A 7,145-nucleotide genomic window follows, 5' to 3' on the forward strand; every position below is an offset into this window, starting at 1 on the left:
AAACGGAGACGTAACAATATGAGTGCGAGCGATCATTTCTCAATTACCTTTGATGTTTTGCTGCATATGGAGATAAAGAATAAAGAAATTTTGATTACAAATTTCGAAAAAGCTAATTTTAAAGAAATAAAAACAATTCTGCTGTGAATTGGGCAACTGAATTAGTTGGAGATACTGATAAAATACGGAAATATTTATAAAAAATTCTTAAGTATTCAAGATAGACAGTTCCTTATAGGCAAAAAGAGTGACTGCAATTAAAAAACCAGGTCAGCTTACAAAGGGTATAAAGGATAAAATTAAAGAAAAGCATTATAGGTATAAGAAGTTTAAATTGATTGTAATAATGGGATATGTGGAGGATTATAGAGGATCAAGAGAACTGATCAATTGAAAAATTAGGAAATTAAAAAAATATATATGGAAAAAATAAAAGTTTGGTTAAAAATAGAAAAAATTAATAGTAAGGATTTATTCAAATACATTAAGGGTAAGCAAAATGTTAGGATGGGAGTAAGACCTTTCAGGAATGATACAGGAAGGCTAATATCTGATGAATATGGGATAGCTGAGATATCAAATTATACTTTTTTTTCAGTTGTCTGTTAGTTTGTAGTTATGCACAAAGCTACACAATAGGCTACCTGTGCTCGACACCCACCACGGGAATAGAAACCCGGTTTCTAGCGTTGTAAGTTGTAAGTCCATAGACATACTGCTGTGGCACTGGGGGCCTTCAGTTGTCATTAATGAAGGTCTCAGCAGTATTCCTCAACCTGAACAGTTGCTAGATAGAAACATGATTGAACAAAATTCATTACGATCTTATTTAGTTTGTTAATGAAAAAAGAGAAGTTTAAAGAATAATAAGGCTCCTAGGTTCAAATAATATCTCTAAAGGGTTTTGTAGGAAGATATGGATGGGATATGTGAGCCACATGTTACTATTTGTTGTAAGTGGTAAAAAAACAGATGATTAAAGTTTTCTATTGTTATTCTTCTTTTCAGGGGAGGTGATAAAATTGTCCTGGTAATTATGGCCATATTATTCTTCCGTTAGTGGTGGGAACATTTTTTTGACAGTTTGATAAACGATGTTTTGCAAAGTCATTTAGCAAATTTTTCTTGGAGAATCAGCATGATTTCACTAGGGGAAAAGCTTGCCTTACTAATCTTTGAAAAATACTTTGAAGAATATATTTCTGAGGTAGATGAGGGTACAGATGTGAGTTTGGTGTATCTGAATTTTCAGAATACATGTGACAAAGTGTCACATAAAAGACTTGTTATAAAGTTATGTCCGTAGGAGTGGGGGATGAGTTTGGTCATTGGATAGAAAATTGCTGGATGTAAGAAAGCAGAGGGTTTTTGTAAATGGATTTCAGTGAAGTTGGATTAATGTCATATGTGGTGTACCTCAGTGTTTCGTTTTAGAATATTTGTTCTTTTTAATTTAAATCGAAAACATAAATGAAGGAAATTTGTTGAAGTTAGCTCCCTGATCCTTGTGGTTATCTTCTGGTGCTCCAAATGCACGCTATCCATGGGCAGCATCAGTCTCTTCCTAGTAAGGGAGATGAGGTGAGCTAAACAAAAATTTGAGGATTTGCATTCAGCATCTATAGGCACATATATTGTAACATTTGATTAGTGAACCAGCTTTAACAGTAAGTATTGTCTGCTGGCGCTACAGAGGAGATTAAGACAAATTATTGGATAGCCTCAGTCCTAGCAAATCCACACTCTTACCACCAACCATGGATTGTACTGAAATATTAACCAATGGATAAACCTTGGCCAACTTCACGAAGTAGTCAATGACAATAACTGTGTACCATTGATTACATTCTGTCTCAAGGAATAGACCAGCAATATCTAAGACTATCTTCTGTAAAATCCAAAAATTTACTATTGAAGTTTATTCTATCTCGATTGACTTATTCTCTGTACAGTATTCATAATATTGTTGAACAATTTGACTCACATGCGACCAGTAGAACCACCATTTAATGTTAGCAAAAGTGCAAATATCTTCTTGGTGCCCTCTAGTCTTTGTGTTAGGCAAAGTCTGGAGAATCTCTTGCCTTAGAGCTCTGGGGCCCACTAGATTCTAGTTTTCATACCTCAACATACAAGTAACACATGGTATGTTCCTTTATTTTTGCTGGCTGAGCTTTACTTTGCTGCATGGCAAAGAGTGCTCATATTAGCTCTGTGACTTTCAGTTACTCTTCTTGGAACTTCCAAAGTGTTAATCATGGATATACTACTGTATGGTTTGATATTGCCATAGTATAAATAGTTTCAGCTCTCACAGTGTGTTTAGGACCAGGACATTCAGTGAATGGACAGGATTTCACTATATTTTGAGACAATCCATTCATATTTTTTTTGTTATCCAACATGCTATCACCCCTTCTGACTTCTTAAAGTTCATTAATCATTTCAGAAAATCATGGTCCACCCAATCCATTAACTTTTTACCATACAAGCAGATTCACGAGTGTTTTATAATGACTACAACTGCAGGCAGTTCCTTCTTTGCTGCACAGTGTCTACATTTGGGAACCATGAGTGTTCAACTAACATACATGATTATACATTCTACTCTGCTCTGCAAATGAAATACTACTACTTCAATTTCATTACCACTGGTGTCAGTGTCCAACAGGAATTTACTGTCTTGTCTTGGATATGCCAGTGAGCTCCATCCAAAGTGCATTTCAATTTTAATGAGAACAGACAACTGTGCTGATGTCTTAGAGAGGTTGGCCACAAACTATCAGTAATATGGTGCAAAACCAAGAAAACTGCAGAATTCTTCCTTGGTTATAGGTTGAGGCCACTCTATTTTCATTGTTAATTTAACAGAGTCCATAGATACTCCATTTCTGCCTAAAATATGACCAAGAAATTCCACTTCCTTGCATACGAGTGCATAATTTCCTGGTTTCTGTTTCAAGTTTGCTTTCTTTATCTGATGGAATAATATTCTCAGGTTCTCAGCCACAGACTCAAATGCACAACCGAACAACTTAACATCATGGACATAAACCAGTAATTTCTCCCACTGTTGCCCCTTCAGGTTAAAATTGATTAGCCTTTCAAAAATGGTGAAAGCATTACAGAGTCCAAATGACATCATGTGAAACTCATACAAAATATCTGAGTTGACAACATCTGGATGCCAGATATAAAGTGTTGAACAAACAGGAACCTTCTAACCCATCTACTCATTCATACATGTTCAACAAGAGAAAGATGTCAATGCAAATTATTGTGCTCTCCCATCTAAAATCAACAAAAGAACATTCGGAAAATCATTACTGAAAATAACCAATCACTATTCAAAGATCTACATCTCAGTTCTGGCTATGTCTCTAATACTCCAGAGAAGTCAGTGCTGTGATTGGTTGTTTGGAGGTGCATTACCAGTATATATATGATGGTGAGTTGCTGTTTTTCAACTCAAATGATCATCTGGTTTCACAAATATATTGCCATATTCAAGTTATAAATCACTGTATTCAGTCTACATTGTTTTCACAATTCCCAACCAACGATTTCCGATATGTTGCCAGCTGTGTACTCACTTTTGTATGCAAGTGATGGATGTAGTATTAGTCTTGATAGTAGCATCTCCCAGAAACAGCTAGGAAGTTAAAGACCATATCCTCTATCAGAGTAGTGATGTTCCTTGGTAGGTATGATATACCATAAGATTGACCAATATTCTGGCCACTCTTGTATCAACCAGGAACTCATTCTCTTGCATTTGTACACTTACAAGTATATACTAAGCTTCACACAGCCCCGAGAGAGTTGGGCTAACTACTAAACCTTCTGGCGCAAGATGTTAATTATGCTCTTCCAAGTAGGTGTCCAGGCCCAACTTGGGGTATGTTAGTTTTCTGCAACTGTAGTGGTAGGATTTGTCATTTGCTGTTGGATCTACTGGACCTGCTGAGCTATTGCTCAAAATAGATAGCCTTGCTAACCATGCTGTTCAGCATAGTATTTGCACTGTTGGTTCTCCTGCTCATGCTGCACCATCAGTCAAAATCATTGCTTACTTTGCTGCTTGTCAAAGTATGGGGAGCTCTTTTAAAGTGATTCAACATACCATACCTGAAGCATAAACTTTCTCTCTCGCTTCCAAAAATAATGTCCAGGCAGAAGAGTCATCAGCATAAGCTATGGCATGAAAACCACCACGGAAAGATCGGGATAGCAATGTAACCATATAGGTGCATTGCAGCACTGGGTAGTGTGATTGGTTGGTTAATCCACAGCATGGCATGAGCTCGATGTGGTTGAAGCATCTGGGTAGGACAAAACGTCCAAGGTATAACCACAGCAGCTGATGGCTCTAAGTTCTTAGGTCATACATTGTCGCGATGAAAACGTTTCTGTAAGATTGAGGTTATCATTTGCAACTCTGTGATGCCTCGTTGCTTCGCTTGTATATCCCTTAATAAAATTAGTTAAGAGGATGACTTCACAATCTGCAGAAGTCATTACAATGTAAGATTTACTATGCAGATGGCACAGCTCATCCATGTAATTCGCAAAATTATTGATGGTTACTTTCTTCAAAACCTTGAATTCAGCCTAATAGATTGGTTAATTTTCTACCAGGCTGAACCACCACTGCAACTCGACAACTATTGTATACCAGTCTTCCAGTTGTGCCTTACTTGGATGCTAGATCGAATCCAGGGCTGGGTTTTTGAAGCTCAGGATCAGGCATTGGACTGTCTGCTCCCGAGACCACTGTTCGAAAAAGTTACCTACCCAAAACGCTTCAGAAAATATTCTAAATCTTTTTTCACTACATCTTTGAACATCAGGATCGTAATCTGTTTTGTCTTACTTGCACAGATCTAAAATTCCAGTCTAAGCTTCACTCATCATTACCTTGCTGAGATGTCACCAACGTCATGGGTATTGTGCACTGGATGTTCTCAAGGATTCTGACCGTCAGATGAATAATCATTCCCTGGTCCAAGGAGGCAGATCACAGATCAATGAGCTGCTCCGAGCAGCTTGTTAGTCAGCTCTGCATGACTCCAAACTGCCTTGACAAGATACCTACCACTTCAAATAGGTTTTCGGCTGCTCCATGGTTTGTGGTCTTCACTATTTGATGTCTGCTTCTCATTTGCCAAGGAAACAGCTCTGACTGGCAGACTTTATCCACCAGAATCACTTCTAGTCAGTGCATGTTTTAAGGAATTTTCAGTGGTGGGACAAACTTTCAAAAAGGGCCCAATTTTTTTTTTTTGGAATTCATCGTTTAAATTTACCAATTTAAATATCATTTGCAAACAAAATATCAACATATGAAGATACACTAGTTATAAAAATGAGCATCTTTCTTACAGGCTGTAATGGAACAAGGCTGTTTTGAATTTCGGGCTAAGAGTTCAAAAGAGCCTAGGCTAATGTTGAAAAAAAGACAAATTTTCCTTCATTTATGGGGCAGGAAAGAGGGCCTACTAGGGGAAATGTCCCACTACTTATTATGTTAAAAATGCCATGCTTCCAGTCCTTCTCAGCCAGTATTAGGTGGGGATAATCTGAGATTAGTCTGTGTTACTCTGAATGGTGACAGCCTGGGAGTCCTTCATTTGCCCATATTTCCTTTTCACTGAGTTCAATTCTTCAAGATAACACCCAACCTACTGTTCTAGATGTACCAGATATAAACTAGTTTTCCTGAGTTTGTGGTTGCAAAGAGATGAAACTCGTGGATCTTCACAACATTGTAAAAGTTGTTGAAATCCATGAAATAACTCCTCCTAGACTTGAACTTCTCTTATACAACATGTCTCTTCAGCAACTAGCTTCCCCTCTCAGTCAGGGGTACTTCTACTTGCATTAAATTCCATTTATTAAGTTAGAAGCATTTCATTAAACCCGATAACCTAAGAGTTAAAGTCAGAGCAATATAAACGTTAGCAGAAAACAAAAATTGCAATAATATCCTGTGGTAATGGCACAAAAATTCATCCTTCGTACCTACTCTAGCATTTTCACTTAAAACCAATTTCTCTAAAGAATCAATGAGATAGGCCCACTATATAATGGGAGGTTTATCAAAATCTAATGAAAATTAATACTGAGTTTCACTAAAACTGAGTCTGTGCTAAGAAATAAATGTACTGTACACAAAGTGGAATACATAATGAAATAATATTTATATAACACACAGCATCAGTGTTGTACAATATCTTCGAACGATGGACAATCGCTTGTACTGGAGTTGTGGATAGATCAAACTGGCTATACACCCTGGAGATATATTTCTACGCTGACCCACTCACTCAAGACGGTGTTCTAGAATGACCAAATGTCATTCTACTTACTTAGTTTGGTCTGATATTTATTGGTGGTAGTGTCCAGAGTCACTGATGAGAAGTGGAATTCTTTGAAACTAGTCTGGCTCACAGACACATTCCAAGCTCTTACGTTTGTTAAACAAATGTTTAAACAACTCTGTTCAATTATGTACAAGCTGCCCAGTGTCGGCTAACAATAAGAGGAATTAAATTGTAGCAGAATACTACAAGTTCTTCAAATACCTATAAAATGATAGGTTTCTTTTTTGTGAGTGTAAAACACTTAAATACACCAGTTAAATATACATTTTGTTTCATATTTAGTTACAACATCCAACACAATTTAGACAAATTAGTTTGATTGGTCAAGTAGCTTGGAAGTTGATATTGTTACGTCTCTGGTGGTTGGTTAATTTTCCGTAGAAATTCTTTCCGAAAAACTTCAGCGATACAAGTCCTTTCTTAAATAAAATTAGTTTATTCTTTCTCAATACAGCTTTGCAATACACTTAATTTCCACAGTCACCTTAAATTAAACACACGCTATAATTCACAACGATTCACGTACTTTGCTTACGGTCACTACTGCGCTTGACTCAATTGTTCGTCTCTATCTCTGCCTGTCTGCAATTCAATTAATTATCTCGCTTTATTTGCCTGCATATATACAGGAATAGAGGGCGTCTAGCAAATACTGTGTTACGTCTCCGTTCGTTAGTTAATTTTCCGTAAATTCGTTCCGACGAAACTTTAGTGACGCAAGTCCTTTCTTAAATAAAACTGGTTTATTCTTTCTAAATATAA

This window comes from Limulus polyphemus, unplaced genomic scaffold (assembly GCF_000517525.1).
Source record: "Limulus polyphemus unplaced genomic scaffold, Limulus_polyphemus-2.1.2 Scaffold2463, whole genome shotgun sequence".
Classification (NCBI taxonomy): domain Eukaryota; kingdom Metazoa; phylum Arthropoda; class Merostomata; order Xiphosura; family Limulidae; genus Limulus; species Limulus polyphemus.